General features: G+C 43.9%; 1 protein-coding gene and 1 pseudogene across 3 annotated transcripts in view; both read right to left on the bottom strand.

Annotated features, from left to right (window-relative positions):
* GRIK4 (glutamate ionotropic receptor kainate type subunit 4) overlaps positions 1-18,582 on the bottom strand; it is a 781,551-nt gene that overhangs the window by 452,791 nt on the left and 310,178 nt on the right. The gene's annotated exons all lie outside the window — the stretch shown is intronic.
* On the bottom strand, positions 3,650-5,256 carry LOC141073491 (large ribosomal subunit protein eL8 pseudogene; annotated as a pseudogene).

Consider the following 18,582-nt stretch of genomic DNA (forward strand, 5'->3'; position numbering starts at 1 on the left):
ATCCCCCTGCTTAATGCGGATAAGATTAAACGCCCCCCTGAGGTCAAGCTTGGTAAACCAGCAAGCACCTCTGACTCTAGAGAATAGATCCGAAATCAGGGGTAACGGATACTGATATTTAATAGTAATTTTATTGAGGGCACGATAATCAATACAAGGCCTTAAAGAACCATCCTTCTTGGCCACAAAAAAAAAACCGGCACCTAAGGGTGAAGAGGATGGTCTAATATGACCCTTCTCCAACGCCTCCTTAATATAGGACCGCATAGCCTCGTGCTCGGGTACAGATAAATTGAAGAGCCGACCCTTAGGAAATTTACACCCCGGGTTTAGTTCAATAGCACAGTCATAACTCCTATGAGGAGGCAAGGATGCAGACTCATTCTCACTAAATACATCATAGTAGTCCGCCAAATAGTCAGGAACCTCATGCGACTGAGGAGAGGTGGAAAAAACCGGAGCCTCACTAAAGGTACACCGGCAACCCCAACTCATCACAGACACAGACTTCTAATCCAAAACTGGATTATGAATCTGCAACCAGGGAAACCCCAGAACAACGGCATCATGCAGACCATGCAACACCAAAAATCTGCAAATTTCTTGGTGGTCTGGGGCGACCCGCACGACCAACTGGGTCCAAAACTGAGGTTTATTTTTAGCCAGAGGGGTAGCATCAATCCCCCTCAAAGGGATAGGCGTCTGCAGAGGTGTCAACGGAAATCCACAACGTTTAGCAAAATCCAAGTCCATTAGGTTTAGCGCTGCTCCCGAATCCACAAAAGCCTTGGCGGAAAATGTGGACAGGGAACAGATCAGAGTAATCGCCAAAAGAAACTTAGGCTGAACCCCACCAACAGAAAACGTGTGTGCAAAGCGTTTCTCACGTTTAGGACAAACAGAAATAACATGTGAGGCATCTCCACAGAAAAAACACAGCTTATTACGCCTTCTGAATTCCTGACGTTGCGCCTTAGACAAAACTCTATCACATTGCATAGGTTCAGACGTCTGTTCAACCGGTGGCAACACCTCTCGTGTAATCCTGCGTTCACGTAAACGCCGATCAACCTGAATGGCTAAAGACATAGAATCGTCCAGACCAGAGGGAACAGGAAATCCCACCATTGTATCTTTTACGGCTTCTGACAAACCCTTCCGAAAGAGAGCAGCCAAGGAACTATCATTCCAGGTAGTAAGGACCGCCCACTTTCGGAACTTTTGACAGTACAACTCTGCAGATTCTCGACCCTGGTTCAATGCTAACAGGGTCTTTTCAGCCTGATCAATAGCATTAGGTTCGTCGTACAGCAACCCCAAGGCTTGAAAAAATGCGTTCACATTAGTCAGAATAGGGTCATCTGGTTTCAAAGAAAATGCCCAATCCTGGGGATCGCCGCGCAGCAAAGAGATGACAATTTTAACCTGCTGCGCGGGGTTCCCTGACGAGTTAGGCTTCAAAGCAAAAAATAATTTACAATTATTTTTGAAACTCAAAAAATTTAGATCGATCCCCAAAAAATACATCAGGTGTGGGGATCTTTGGTTCAACAGCATGTGAACGAGCAAGATAGGCGGAAATTCCTCGCACTTCAGCAGCGAGCTGCTCCACACGATCAGACACTTGCTTTATCTCCATTGAGAGAAAAAAAAATTCCCCCTACGGCCTCAGAGATATAGAGGAAAGAATATACACACACCTTTTTTTTTTTTTTTTTTTTTTTAAACACAATTCTTTCCTGCTATTGAGTACCCCAGGATCTGCGGTTGGGCGGGTGATTCTGTTATGATTGAGTCACCGTAGGAGGCAAAAACAGAAATGCTAGCTAAGTCCTGAAAACCAGAGAAGTTGGCAACTATCAGATTGCAGACCCCTGAACCTATCAACACAACTAGCAGTAGCCGTGGGGGGTTCCTACGATGACCTAGACCCCTCGATCACAGCCGGAGAGATACATAGGCCTAAAGAAGGAAAAGGGAAATCTAACTGCCCCAGAGCAGACCCCAAAGCAATAGGCAGCCCCCCACATATAATGACGGTGAAGCAAGATGAAAACACTTACACAGACAGAAAGACAGGCTGAGCAAAGACGGGGCCCAAAACTACCTAGATAGGAACGGATAGGAAGGCTGCTGTCTGCAATCAGCCAAAACCCTATCAGAGACAAAAGCCAACAAGCTGATATAAAAATGGCCCTGAAGCAACTAAGCTTCAAAAACTAAATCAGCACTCAGGTACCTTCAGAAGACAGAGCTCACGGAACACTGCACACTCCAGCAGGGAGTGGCAGAATCCAAAAAGCAAGAAAAACAAAAACAAATCTTAGATGCAAAAAGGCAAAACAGAAAACTTAGCTTTAGGAGAGCAGGAATCAGACTGGTGTCCAAGAGTCCACAGAGAAATCACCCGCAGGGCAGAAAGGGCGTAGGCTGCCTTAAATCCAGTCAGTGACTCCACTCAGCCAATCGTCTTCATTAGTCCCAGGTGTCTGATAATCAGGCTCACTACCTTCCTTCACTAGAATAGGGAGTTCACCAGGCCTCAGTGACGGAGGGGAAAATGAACTCACAACAAAGACCCTTGCCGCCCAGATGGGTCCAAAGTCATGTGCTATGCCATGCGAGTACCTGGATTCGGTATAGACGTTTGAAGTTTTGTCCTTCACAATCTGGCAGGCCTTCGTCAGCGCTATCAGTTCCGCTTCTTGGGCTGACAAGCTAGGTGATAATCTTCTGGACCATAGGATTTCTTGATTGCTGATCACTGCACATCCCATGTGGAATCTTCCTTCAACATCTGCAAATCTGGAGCCATCTACGGTATCCTGCAGATTTTGCTCTGAAGAGTCCGTATCCGCATTCCCCCTTGGAAGTGGGAGTAGAGTGGTGGTTGAAGACGTATCTGCCCTCCTCACTTGGGAGTCAGGCAACAGCTGAGAGCACTGGAGGCGAAGATGCCGTGCGGTGGAGAGATGTTTTGGCTGGGTCTGGTAGAGAATTGCTGAGATGTCGTGCGGAGCCAGTATCTCTAGTGGTTGTCCAAGAATGATGTCAGCAGCCTTGTCCAGGAGCTGAAAATACTGTTTTTATGCAGGAAGGGGCCCCCCTTGCAATTGGATCCAGGTGGACTGAGAAGTAGCCTAGAGGCCTCTGTTTTCTTCCGTGGGTCTGTTTTAGGACACCAGTAGCATGACCTTCTTTTTCCATTTGTTAAAGACGAAATGGCTTCTCGTAGTCAGGGAGGCCTAAAGCTGGTGCAGAGACTATGGAGTCTATCAGTTTCCTGTACGAGATGAAGGCTGCATACGACAGGAGGAATGGGGTTGCATTGATGCAATCATACAGAGGCTGCATTAAGACTGAAGCATCAGTGATCCAAGTTCTGCAATACGAAACTAGACCAAGGAAGGCCTGCAGCATCTTCGGAGTTGTTGGGGGAGCCATCTTCTCCTCAGTGGTCTTCCGGTCATCTGTCAAGCGTTTTGTCTGGCGGGCAATACAGTGTCCCAGGAACGTAACTTGCTTTTGACACCACTGTACCTTGTTTTTCCAGAACTTGCGTTGCTGCTCCGCCTGGTAGAGTAGAAGAGACAAGGAAAGGGCTGTGCAATTAGCGATGTCGATGACTTCTGCATGTTTTGCCATCCAGTTGACGAGGATGGAGGACAATGCTTTGGTGAAATGTGAAGGGATGTTTTGGGCCCTCTGGGGCATCACTGTCCATGTGTTCTGCACCCCCCTGGTGCGTGAAGGCAAACAGGAACTGGTCGTCCAGGTGAAGGGGGAACATTGAAGGAAGCACTGGACAGATAAATCACTGTGAGCACTGTTGCTGTGGCTGGCACATTTGACAGCAGAGTGTGCGGATTTTGCACAATTGGTCATGCACCATTCTGAACCTGGCTGGTTCTCCTTTCACAGTCTTCCTCTTGACCGAGAAAAGCGGGGACTGCATGATGATTCCTATGGACGAGGCGGCCCAGTCTGGCCTTTCTCTTCACAATGCCGTGAGGGACTCCCATCTTCTGGCACAGAGCCGGCAGGAAAACAAGCCATTTACTGGGATCCTCTTTATAAGAGATGATGACCAGCTGGGCTTCCTTGTTCTCCACCAAGGTGGTCACTGTGTTAACACCTGCTCTGATCCCAGGGGTTCTCTTTGCTGGGACATCTTCTTTACCAGCTTCTTTTTTTCTCAGCATGGGCCAGCAGCCGTTCCTTTCTTCCAGCTTGTCTCAGGTCAGCATTTGTGCTTCAGTTTGAAGAGCTGAGTGGCTGTTTTCCAGTCCAGGGCCTGGATGAACTTCAGGGAGCACCTTCAGAATCCTGTACAAGATGATCCTCTGGCGCTGGAGCCGGATGCAGCACAGCCATTTCACAAAGCAGGTAAGGTCCCTTTGGGCTGAATTTCCTGGCCAATGCCAAAGTTCTTAAGCTGTTTCTTGAACAGCGGGTTCACTTAGACCTTCTGTTGGTCAGAGACAGTTTGACTCTGGGTGATGGACAGGGGATGCTGAGTCTTATGAGGGGACGGGGTTCCAGACTTGAGTGACGCCCGCACTGGCGCAACTTGAAGTCTCCCTTGGACCATAGGCTTCCGGGTACTATGTCCAGCACCTCCTTGGGTGGGCTTGCACCGGTTGTTTGAGGCTCTTGTAGGGCCACCAGCATGATTGATTCTTCTTGGGTCAGGGGTGGAGAAAGTGTCATTTTCCCATCTTCCTGGAACACTTTGGTCACCTTCAGCTTCTGCAGTAGGTCTGCTCCTAGCAGGTTGAGCGGGCAGGTCTCCACCACAAACTGGAACAGGATGGAGTGTCCTGGCTGTGTCCACACGCTCAAGGGCTTGTTAGCTGGGAATGTCTGGCTCAACCATCCATCCCCACACAAGACACAGAGGATTCTGATAGGCAGGTGGGGTTGAGGAGTTCCACATGTCTCATCACATTTCTGTCTGCACCAGTGTCCACAAGGAAAGATCTGACAACCCCCGTCCACCTTCAGGGTAATTTGAGGTATTTGGGTCCGCTGATGGGATTTCACATGTCAGGAGCGTGATGTCTTGCGGACCTGGCTTGCCTCTGTCCTATGGACGGGGTTCTTCACTGCTTCCTGTGTTTCTTCCTTGGCCTGTTCCTCTGAGCAATATCCTGGGTTGCAGGGGTGCTCTGCACTGGTTCCAGAAATGGCCAAGTTTGCCACAGTTGTAACACTTGATGTTTCTCCTGTCTCTGCGGGGTAGTTGCTCTTCCACATTGGTGGCCAACATAAGTGGGGCTGTCTTCCACACTCATGGTGTCACGAGGACCCGTCCTGTGTGACACAACCCGTAGGCCGGTAACTGAATCAACAAGACATGGCACGTGTAACTGTCCTGTATGACACGACCCGCAGGCCGGTAACTAAAACGACAAGACACGGGGGAATGGGAAACCATTACAACGGTGGGCCCTGCGATAGGGAACGGGGACATGGAGACCTCCTGCACTCCCCTGAGTCAGTGTCCCTCACACTCCTAACGTTCCCTATACAGGCTCCTCTCCTGTCGCCGAGCCGGAACCTGTCACCCTAGCACACCCTACACCTATCCCTTGCTAGGGAGCTGGGTGGTGCAGGCACTGGCCCCACCGCTGTACTAATACACACCAGGGAAAAATACAAAGAGGGAAACACCACTTAGCTTTGCTCTGTTGCTATTGCTCCAAGCAACAGAGTCCACCACCAGAATGCAGCTTTCCTCAAGAATAGCTGCTACTTCTCCAAGCTTTGTCAGAGCTGCAAGGAACACCTCTCTGTAATTCCTTCCTTCACCAGACTTTACACCAGAGCTCCCCTGAGCTGCTCTCTGTAGTTCCTTCCTTCACCAGTCTTGGTTGGAAATGAGCAATATCACCAACACCTGCTCATAGACCATGTGACCCTATATAGGAAAAGGGAATGGTCAAATGATCAGGGGCCAAAAGCTGCTATAATCCCAGTGACCACCAGGGGCAAAAAGGCAAAGCAAAGAAAACATCAAGTGCAATGACCCTAACAGCCACCGGGGGCAAAACTAGAGCTGAAACCACCAGCTTAAGGAAAAAAAAAGGTTACTAGCACTTTTTATCTGTCATGATCCAGCATGGAACATGACACCTGAGTGGGACTCAATCCTTCTGACTACTATGAGCAGGCTATCTACTACTATTGACTTGAACTCAGGCCTGGCCACTATCAGCAGTTTCTTGATTGGTTCTCTTAGTCCATGCACAAAGGCATGTGTCAACATTTGTCTGTGTATCTGATAATGAATAGTGAAGCCTAAATCTTGGAATACTTGCATCACTCTGCCATAAAACGTCTCTACAGACTCTGTCTTGTCTTGGCTCATGTCATGTAGGCTGAGGACTTGCCCTGCTTGTCTGGCTTTGGCCCACTCTCTGAGCTGCTCAATTAGCTTTGATCCTGTCTCCCAGGAGTGCACATCTAATTCTGCTGGAAGCTTGAAGTGTACCTTCATGATTGGCCAGAATGCTTCACCTGCTTTTATTTTCATTATGGCCCAGAGATCATTCCAGGTTGCTGCATATGTTCACTGGTTCTCCTGCATTCTTCGGTAAAATGGCATGGGGTCCATATCCGGGTCTGGCAGATTATTCAGAATACACCTGACTAGGGGTGAAGGGCACATAGTGTAAGGGTTCTGGCTCTACCTGCCGCTGCCTACTTGGTGCCTGTTGGTTTCTTTCCCTAGTACTGGGCAGCATGTATGATGTTCCCTCTTCATTTTCATCAGAGGAGAAGCTGTAATATTGTGTGTTTGGGTCACATACTGGCTGAAGTTTGCACGTAGCAGTTGCCTTTTTGTGTGAGGATGTCCCCCCCCGAGATTGCGTTGATGATGATGTAAATGTTGGCAGCTTTGTCTGGTACTTACTGTAGGTTCCTCATCACCCCAAGCTGTGGGCTCTGCTGGCTGTTGTATCGGGGGGCTACCTGTGGTGTTTTGTGTAGGGAGATTTTCACTTTCTTCTCCTGATATCATAGCTGGCACTGGCACTTTTGAGAAGGTGCCCTGTGGATATAGGGACACCTCACTTGGCATTGGCCCAGCTGGTGACAAAGAACTGAGAGGAGGGGGAGAGAGAGAGCTTGAAGAAGAAGTTTGGGGGGTGTGAACCAGAAGGGGGAGAGAGGAGGGATAGTGGGCGAGAGGAGAGAGAAAGAGAGGAAAGAGAGAGATGTGAAAAGTAAGGAGGGGAGGAGAATGTGGAGAGACGAGGAGGAGGAGAGAGAGGTGAGGGAGGAGAGGAGGGAGAGGACCGAGGAGGAGAAGAGAGAGAAGATGAGGGAGATGAGGGAGGAGGAGAGCGAGATGAGGGAGGAGAGGACAGAGGAGGAGGAGAGGAGAGAGAAGATGAGGGAGGAGGAGAGAGAGGTGAGGGAGGAGAGGAGAGAAAAGTAGGAGAGAGAAGGGGGAGAGAGAGAGAGATGTGAGGAGGGAAGAGAGGAGAGAGAGGAGGGAGAGGAGAGAGAAGGAGGGGAGAGAGAGAGACGTGAGGAGGGAAGAGAGGAGAGAGAGAAGAGAGAGGAGGGAGGAGAGAGAAGGAAGGGGCAGATTCCTTCCTCTTTTCTGCAGCCAGAGAGGGCATGCTTGGGTTAGTGATGCCTTCTCCCTGTAGGGAGCGGGGTGCCCCACAGATGGCACAGGTTTCCTTATAGAATGGATTCTGCTGAGACCACCTTATGGAAATTTGGTTAGGATAAATCTATCCCTGTGTGTGCTGCGGTTGCTCCCAATTAAAACAGAGTCTTTTTTGAGTGCTCAAGGAATGATGACATTGTACACAGATAATAGCAGTATAACATTCCATCATTATTGCACATACATGGTTTTATAATTATGTATAGAAAGGAGTGGTTAGTTAATTAACAAAAGGTTGAGCTTCAATGCTATTAGCTGTTTGAGTACATGGAAGATATCTAAAAAAAAAGGGCTTATTTAGCAATATATGCTTAGCTATGCCTTTTCCTGCTATTCAACAAAAATAGAGACATCAGTTTGAACATCTGGTGCTAGTTCCTGTTTTCCCATGTCTAGAGAAATATCACAAGATAGTCTGGTTCTCGCTGGCTGGCTCACGAGGTCACTGGGTCATTCTGAGCAATTGATTATAGAGTTCATGATAGCTGTGATTATATATATGTAAATACAGTATGAGAATACATGCAAGTGAGATCTACATGAAATGTATGTATTTCCATCACACAAGTAAGAAAACGTTACGCATTTACAATTCTTTCCGGAATGTAAATAAAGTCACTAGAGTAAATACAGTATAAGGCCAGGTTCACACGTTCAGTATTTGGTTAGTATTTTACATTAGTTTTTGTAAGCCAAAACCAGGAGTGGGTGATAAATACAGAAGTGGTGACATTTTTCTATTATACTTATCCTCTGACTGTCCCACTCGTAATTTTGGATTGCAAATTCTGACGTAAAATACTGACCAAATACTGAACGTGTGACCGTGGCCTAAGGCAGGAGTCAGACGAGAGTATGAAAAATTGTCTAAGTTTAATCCAGAAAATTCAATTGATTTTTATTCATATTATCATCCATGTGTCCATATTTTACATGCCTTTTTATATATCAATGTTAAAATGTACATGATCAAATACAGTTTCCTAGGTCGATAATGGCAATGTTACCATAAAAATGGTTGCTGTATGGATGATCCATATTGGATCCGATTATTTTAGCACACCCATAGACTTGAGTAGATCCCATATACTGTATGAGAATAGGTTCATGCTGTAACTGTCATTTAAACAGCCCTATTGAATTTCTTTGGTCATTGCGCTATCCAATTTTTATTTTTCTAATACGCTCATCTGAAAGAGCACTTATGCTATATGGAAATTTTCTGTTTTGTCTGCTGTAATACTAAAAATTAATCTGTTCCATTTCCAGGTTGAATACACTAATGGAGAAGGTTTTGGTTGTACTTTTAAATCACAGACTGAATAGCAGCCCGCAGTGCCAAACTAATGCTTCTATGTCCGCAGGATACATTCACCAAAAGAAAAGAGACACCGACATAATCGTAACCTTTTTCATTTCTCAAAAGAATAGCTTAGTTGGAAAGAATGCAGAGAAGGACAACAAAATTGATAAAAGTGTATGGGAAATGTGATGTTTCAAGTTTCATTAAAACTACATATTGTTTTATATATTCTTGACAATAAGCATTTAAATGATTGTGCCATGTTAATATTTAAAATTATAAAGTGCTGGTAAAAACAAGCAATTTATTTCTTATTAAATATCCCCTTTGTTTTTTAGGAAGAGTGGGAATTTTTATTTTATAGTTTACTTCTCATTACTTGGTTATTTGTCACTCTGCTGTCTATCAGAGTGGCCGGTTTCCTTGGCAAGGAGCAGTAAACTATAAAATTTGCTAAACAGCTTGCAAGCGTCGATCCCAAGATGGCCGGATTGATGGACCTTGCCTGCTTTGGTATCCCTGCGCTCCTCTGATGCTACATAGGCAAGCTGCAATAAGGAGCATAAAGTTCAGTCTATTGGCTCGAGCATGCTGCTGGTTTGAACTGTCAGTCATCAAGAGTGCACTGCCCCTGGGCAAACTGGAAGCTGGGAGGCAGAGAAGAGGTGAGCTCAGAAATAATGAAAATGAGATCAATACTATATGTGAGTCTAAGACTATATAAATTAGTTATACCAAAAATTCCAGAGGACACTCTCCTGTACAGACTGTGGAGACAGGGGTGGGTCAGTGGGTGCCCTGGTCCGTTAACCGAAACTACATGGACCAGAGATCATCCCACTGAACGCCTGCTTTCCTTTTACCATTGGCGTAATACTACTCAGACAACATACTGGTGAGGTTAAAACAGTGTGGCAATACTTTATTGAACCACAAAACAGACAAAAAAACCACCTGTGGCATGGACAGAGAGGAGGTAACGACAAGCTTAGGAAGATGACAGTCCATTGAGGTAAAAGGTCTGTTGACCAAAGGGACACAACCTGGCTTCTCCGAACATCTCCATGGAGCCAGGTGGGTCCCATCCCTGGTTTTCACAAATGTATCCATGGGGCTCAGGTGACCGGTGGGTCCAAATCCTGACTACACCAAACATATCCAAGGTTCAGCGATAGTCAATGGAGCAGATCTGAATTATTTTAGCTGGGCAGTGATCCACTAAGCTGGCATCCTGTAGAATGACAGATCTGTGTCCTTTGTAATGGAGCCATGATGTCTTGGCTGCTGTCTTGCAGAGAGTTTCAGGTTCTTTGGATGTTTGGATATCTGGATGTATATCTGTATATGGAGGCATCTGTTACAGAGGTGCATATAGCCTCTTTTTATAATTAAGAACTGTCCTTCAAGCCAGCATCCAGAAATAAAGGGGAAGAATAGTGGCAAAATCAACTTGCATTATTTAATTATTTAATTTATTTGCATAGTTTTTCCTCCTCTGTTTTTCAAGTCAACAAACTAGCTGGCCTGGACAATGTGTAATCAACATAGCAGCAAACATCATTGTTCAATTATCCTGCGTCTCTAGTAGTCAAGGATAAAAGCACAATATGTTACATCAATTGTCAACTTACAAGTCAATATTACAGGCTTCTACGAACAAAAGTCTGTGTTTTCTTGACCAACCAGAAGCAAACACATACATTCAAAAGTCAACATATAGATAACGGTCAATGACTGGATAATTAAGATAAAATGCTGTGTCGTCAGACTTTTCAAAAGTTTTTCTTAAAAAGCTTCTTTTTATAGTAGTTAATATGTATGTAAAATTCTCTGGGACCCTAGGGTGACACATCGATAAAAGCCTCCAGCTTTCTTTGCTCTAAATGAAGCAAGCTATAAGCATGCCGATAGTTTGTGATTACAGGTAAGTAACATTTTCTAGCTGAAATATAAACCAAAACCTGAGAAACTGAATGCTTACTGCAATTTAACTGTGGTGAAAAAAGAAGCATAGCAGTAAATCTCAGAAATCTATATTTTAAAAGCAGAATTTCCAATCTACAGGACCATCTACAAATCTTCAGCTGCAATAAAAAAATACACTAAATATTTCATTCCTCTGAAAGATTTAGGGTTAAGAATCTCAAAGAATACAAAGGCATATGTTCAATGGTTTCTTAGAAATGGTCATTTTGTGAAAGGTTCTGTATGTGTTCAAAACACATTTCTCTTTTTATAGGTGATGTCTTCTACATGACCCAATGTACTTTATGCTAGCAGTAGATTGACACATTTTATGTTTTTTTTCATGAAAATATTTGAAATTTGATGAACATTTTGAAACATTTGCATTTTTTAAACTTTAAATGCTTTTATCCTTAAACCAGTTAAGTCACACTACACAAAAAAGTTATTAACATTTCCCTTATGCATACCTTACAACATCATCATTTTTCAAATGTCCGTTTATTTTGTGAGGATGTGAGCAGTGTTAAAAGACAGCAATTTTTCATTTTTTTATTAGGAAATTTGCAAAACCTATTTTTTTACAGGCCAATTTAGATTTGTAGAGACTTTGAGGGGTCTATATAATTGAAAAGCACCAAAAGTGATATAATTTTAATTATTGCACCCCATATTGTAATTTGCTATCAGGAAATTTGTTAACCTTTCAAGTGCTTCCCAGGAATTAAGCCAAAGTGGAATTAAAAAAATGAAATATAATTTTTTTCTATTCAAACATTGCATAAGCCGGAAATGTTTAGTTTTCACAAGCAAAAGAAAATTGATCCCCAAAAATGTACTATGCAGTTTCTTCTGAATGTGTCAATATCCTATAGTTGGTCAGAAACTGCTGTTTGGTAGCACAGCAGGGTTTGGAAGGGAAAAAGCCATTTTTGATTTTTGGAGTATATATTTGGCTGTTGTTGATTGTGGACATGTCAAACTTACAGAGCCCCTAAGGTACCTAAGCAGTCAGCAGTCGGATGTGAAAATTAAAAATTTATTTTTTTTCTAGTGAAATGTTGCTTTAGCTCCAAATTTGTAAATTTACAAAAAACAACAAAAAAAATGGACCTTATAATTTGTAGTACAATTTCTCACGATTGTGATGAAATCCCACATGTGGTCAAAAGCTAATATTATGTCACACGGCAGTACTCGGAAGGGAAGAAGTGCTCTTTCATTTTTGTTACGCAAATCTGGCTGGAATAGATGTTGAATGGCATGTCACATTTGCAACCCCCCTGATATGCCGAAACAGCAGAAACCCCCCCGTGTGAATTCACTCTCTCTGGTAGGCATTAGGCCTTAAGTAGCATTGACACAGACAATTCCGTTTTGGTCCTGAATACATGCAGTTTTTATTGCTTTCCACAGCACCAAAACCAACTCTAACATAAATCCCTAGCCTTGTCCAGGCGCTAACTAAACAGGAGATACTTTGGCTACTCATACATGGCTGAACTAACCCCAGCTCAGTCAAACAAAACAGCTATTGTCCATAGCAAACTGTCATAACTCGAATCAAGTGGCTCTTGTGCACCAGAAAAAGATACATAAAAGAGGTACAAACTCCCTTCAGAACCAGCTCACTGTCTTATTCTCAATTAAATTATTCTGCATCTAGCAATGTATGTACAGCAGAGAAAAAGGCCTGGAAAAGTCAAATAGTGCAAAAAATTTAATGAAACTCAGGTGCAAAAATTATTTTTATCCCAAAATACACGCATTTAGGTAAAAAAAAAAAAAGTCACTAAAGGTATTCCTATCCTTTAAATTAGGGTTCACGGTTCTCGATGTTCTTTTCTCAAGCCCCCGAGCACATTCCTGGGGACCACAGTGCTCATTTTGGTGTCCGCCAGCTCTTTAATGCTCTTTACACTGCCAGCACGCTCACGTGGCTTTCACTACTTAACGCTGCTGCATATGCAATGAAGGATTATATCCTGACACTAGCCAGTGTCAGCGTGCGTGAGGATGTACTTTTTGAGTAGAGTCAGCACACTCTTAGCTCCTATCCCACTGATGATTGCAGCCTCAGCATCTCCTACGTGATGCTCCAGCTCAAGCATCTCCTATGTACTGTATATACTCCAGTTCCAGTCTTTCCTATGTGATATATATGATCCAGGCCATTTTTCCTATGTGATGTACAGCATATGCTCCAGCTCCAGTGTCTCCTATGTGATATAGGCTGCAGCCCCAGCATCTTTCCTTAGTGATGTGTATGCTCCAGCCCTAGTGTCTCCTATGTGATGACTATGCCCCAGTGTCTCTTATATGATGTATATGCTCCAAACCCAGTCTCCCTATGTAATATATATGCTCCAGCCCCTTTTTACCTATGTGATATATAGCCTTCAGCCACAGCATCTCCTAGTAGATGTATATGCTCCAGTCTCAGTCTCTCCTATGGGATATATATCCTGCAGCCCCAGCATCTACTATGTGATGTATATGCTCCATCCCCAGTGTCTCCTATGTGATGTATATGCTGCAGCCCCAGTGTCTCCCAAGTGATATTTATGCACCAGCCCTAATGTCTCCTGTCATGTAGATACAACAGTCTCGGTGTCTCCTATGTGATGTATATATAGCAGTTTCAGAGTATCCTAGGTGATGTAATCAGCAGTATCTGTGTGTCCTATGTCATGTATTCAGCAGTTGCAGTATCTTCCATGTGATGTATATGCAACAGCCTCAGTGTCTCCTATGTGATGCATAAACAGCAGTTTTGGTGTCTCCTATCTGATGTTTATACAAGAGTCCTATTGACTCCTATGTGATTTACATGTACTGTATATGCTGCAGACCTCCCACTCAGTGGCTTACCGCCAATGGTGGCAGACCATAAAGCCAAAATGGATATGTATATACAGCAGTCTTAGTGTATCCGATGTCATGTATACAGCAGTCACAGTATCTTCTATGTGATGTATATGCAGCAGCCTCAGTGTCTCCTATGTGATGTATACACAGCAGATTTGGTGTCTCCTAACTGATGTTTATACAGCAGTTCTATTGTCTCCTATGTTATGTACATATATATACTGCAGATCTCCCACACAGTGGCATACCGCCAATGGCGGCCGACGATACAGCCGCAGTGGAGCCCATGAGTCTGGAGAGCCCAGTGCCAACACTGGTACTTGGCTCATCCGTGATGCTGATACAGTTGAAATCAACTGAGAAGAACTGAGAGCACCGGAGCAGCTGTGAACGGGAAGAGGGGAGTATTTTATTTTTTAATCAATGAGTCCATTGAGGGGCCCATTATGTTATATGGAGAGCTATGTGGGGTCCATTATATTGTATGGAAGGTAATGTGGTGTCCATTATATTTTATGAAAGGCAATGTGGGACCCATCTATTATATAAAGCTCAAGTATGTGTATGTATGTAAGTATGTATGTCCGGGATTGGCATCCGCACCGTCGCAGCTACAGCCACAAAATTTGGCATAGTCACACGTCTGGACCCCGAGAGCATCCTAGGCTATGTTGTGAGGCGAAATCTTAACCCTGCGTGTTCCAATTCACCAAACAATTTTGCCCCTATCTACATAATGGGGAAAAAGTGTGTGTGTATCAAGCCCCGCCCCTCATTATGATGTCAAAATGGTTGCCATGGCGACGCTGATGTCATCATAGGTTGCAAGCCCCGCCGCTCATTATGATGTCATAATTGTTGACTATGGGATGGCGGATGTGTGATGGGTATATGGGCACTGGACTATGGGATGGAGAATATGTATGACGGGTATATGGGCACGGGACTATGGGATGGAGAATATGTATGATGGGTATATGGGCATGGGACTATGGGATGGAGGATGTGTGATGGGTATATGGGCACGGGCCTATGGGATCATGGATATGTATGATGGGTATATGGGCACAGGACTATGGGATGGAGGATATGTATGATGGGTATATGGGCATGGGACTATGAGATGAAGGATGTGTGATGGGTATATGGGCATTCGACTATGGGAAGGCGAATATGTATGATGGGTATATGGGCATGGGACTATGGGATGGAGAATATGCATGATGGGTATGTGGGCATTCGACTATGGGATGGAGGAAGTGTGATGGGTATATGGGAACTCGACTATGGGATGGAGGATAGGTATGTTGGGTATATGGGCACGGGACTATGGGATGGAGGATAATTATAATTTGTTATAACTATCCACAGTTAGTTACTATGCCCGGGCAGCGCCAGGCTCTTCAGCTAGTTATATTATATGAAAGGTTGTGTATAGCACATTATATAATATGGAAGGTGATGTGGGGCCCATTGTATTATGTGGAGGGCTATGTGGGGCTCATTATATTACATGGAAATCAATGTGGGCCATTATATCTTATGGAAGACTATGTGGGGCATATTATATTAAATGGAAGTCAATGTGGGGGCCATCATATGTCATCATATGGAGGGCTATGTGCTGCACAATATAATACATGGATGGCTACGTGGTGCATATTATATTGTATGGAGGGTTATGTGAAGCACATTATATTACATGGAAGGGTATGTGGGGGCACATATGAAATGGAAGACTATGTGAGGGCACATATGAAGGGCTATGTGGGGCCATTATATTAAATGGAAGGCTATGTGTGGCCATTATATTAAATGGGAGGCAATGTGGAGCAATTATATTATATGGAGGGCAATGTGGACCATTACATTACATGTAGGGCTATGTGGAGCACATTATATTATACGGAAAGCAGTATGAGGGCCATTCAATTACATGGAGAACTATGTGGGGGCCATTATATTATATGGAAAGTTATGTGGAGCATATTACAATATATGGAAGGCAATGTGGGGCCCATTATATTGTATGGAGGTCTGTGTGGGGACCATTATATTATATGTGTCGGTCTATGTGGGGCCCATATTATATGGAGGTTCATGTAGGGTCCATTATACTATATGGAGGGCTATGTGGGTTCTATTATACTGTTTGTAGGGCTAGTGGGGGCCATTATACTATTTGGAGGGCTCTGTGGTTGGGGCATTATACTGCTATGAGGGCCATATGGGAGCCATTATTCTGTTTGCAGGTATAAATCGGATCATTATACTGTTTGGAGGGCTATGTCGGCGAACAGTATAATGTCAGTTTGGGGCTATGCGAGGGCTACTACACTGTTTGGAGGGATATGTGAGGGCCGTTATACTGTTTGGAAGGTTATACCGTGTGAAGGTTTGTATGGGGGCCATCATACTTTATGGAGGGTTGTGTAGGGTCCATCATATTGTGTGGAGGGCTGTGTTGGGGTCTCAGTTGGGGCATCATATTGTGTTGGAGTACCCATATGTTGCTTAGTGGGTACAGTAGGGTCATCATACTGTGCATGTGGAGGGTACTGTGAAGGAATTCACTGTATCATACTTTGGGGGGGCACTTTTGTTGGCATCATACTTTAGTGGGGGCAATGAAGGGGGAATCTAATGCTTCAATGTGAGGAAAATGACTCTGTTAGGGCTGAAAAGTTGTGAAATATGTCCCACCATATATATGTGTCCCACCAAATATTACTTTCTTTTTTTTTTCATGTTGATAATTTTGTACGGCCCTCAAATGATGTTATAATTCTCCAAATGGCCCTTGTTAGAAAAAAGGTTCTCCGCCCCTGCTATAATATGTCCAATTACTCACCAAATGGCACCACAGCTTAGAAGAGATGAGAGGATATATTTGGTCTGGTCAGTATTCTGTGGCAGCCGGATGGGAGCACTAGGAACTACTTCCTACCTAACGGCATCTGTGGCTTATGTTTTGATTAGCTGTCCTGATGCAACACATCCTACCACAATAGTGACATCACGCCAGGTTGGCTAATCAAAAGAGGAGCTACATATAGTGTCAAGTAGTAGGTGGCATGCAGGGCTTTCGTCCAGTGACCACGGAATACCAATCTGGCCACTGAACCGGGGTCTTGTGATTTGATTAGCTCATCTCTTTTTAGAAATAATTATTTTTTACTTTTATTATCCTCCCCTACTGTGTCACACAGTTATTTCTATGCTGCTACAGTTTTACAGCTGCCTGCATACTCCTCTTATATAAAGTTTAAAGTAGTGCTGTCATTACTCAGTGTCTTCAAAGATGGCAAACTTTTGATACTGAGACGCTATTCTGTTGCATACTGACGCTGCATGATCTGTTGACTGTCACCCAGCATGTGGCACATAAACATTCTGGAGAAAATGAGGGATGAAAGCCAGAGAGGAATGGTTAAATCAGTGAGATTATAGAATAGAATACATAATGTTTCATATTTCAAGGAAACGAAGAGGGTAGATTAGAGGTGTAAAGATTGTGGTCGTACACCGGGCCAAGAACTAAAGGGGGCTTGCCTGGATCCCTGCAGATGAAGTCATAAACTGTGAAGGAGCAGAGAGCCATCATCTCCCTGCTTCGCCACTTACTCTGGTAAGTCACTGGTTGCTTTAAGCCTGGGCGGACAAGAGAGAAATTGTCTGAGGAGGACTTCTTGAAATGTCACATTATTGTGCTGGCTCCAAGAAGGAAGAGGATCTTGCTGCTCAACATGGGAATGAGTGAGGTGAGTTTGACTTTACACAGAGGGGAACATTGTTATAAAAGAGACACATTATAAAGATAGCATAATTATTGTATGCAGTCAGAGAAGGACATAACTAATCTATGGAAGTATAAAGGAAACATAATTGTATGTAGGCACAATAGATGCAAATTATTGTGTGGGGTCATAATTATATGTATTGGGGCACAAAGTGGGAGCGTAATTATTGTATGGGGTCATAATTATATGTGATGGGGCACAAAGTGGGGTCGTAATTATTGTATGGGGCTGTAATCAATATACAGAGGCACAGAGGGAGATAATTATTGTTAGGGAATACAAAAATGGAGGTTATTATTGTATGGGGGCATAAAGGGTACATTGAGTAGGGGACATGACCTGCATCATGGCACTATTACTGCCTGAAGGCATAGAGGAGGCACTATATGTCACTGTGAAGTTACAGGCAGGACACTGTTACTTTTCGAGGACACAAAAGTAATGAATGCAAAGGGGTTAGAATTACAATCATGTGTGGCACCATAGCCGTAGAGTTTGCTTAGGGGAGGGTAAAAGTAAGGACCACACCGTACTGAAATAGTGATGATGAGCCAAAGATTTTTGAGTGTGAGAGTTACATTTTACATACACAAGAAGAATTTGCAATGATGTTCTGAGCTGGATAGAGAACAAGGAAAATCAATGAGGACCAGAAATGAGCTGACTAGACAAAATGCCAAAATTTGAATTTGACTTTTCATGTTATTCTCTGTGAATTGAATGTCCCTTATTATGCTCTGCGGTCTTTACAGTCACCAAAGCTTAATAAACATCATTTGTTAAAAAAGATACTTATACTCACCTCACTGCCCACCTCTGCAGCCGTTCTGCTGATCATTGTTAGGCTAGTTTCACACTTGCTTTTTTTTGCAGCGCGTTTTTCCCGCAAAAAAACGCATTGAAAAAACGCATACATAAGCATACAACTGCTGCGTTTTTTTCAAGCATTTTTATGAGCATGC

Source organism: Dendrobates tinctorius, unplaced genomic scaffold (genome assembly GCF_039654945.1).
Source record: "Dendrobates tinctorius isolate UK_male_01 unplaced genomic scaffold, ASM3965494v1 ptg000303l, whole genome shotgun sequence".
In the NCBI taxonomy this organism is placed as follows: domain Eukaryota; kingdom Metazoa; phylum Chordata; class Amphibia; order Anura; family Dendrobatidae; genus Dendrobates; species Dendrobates tinctorius.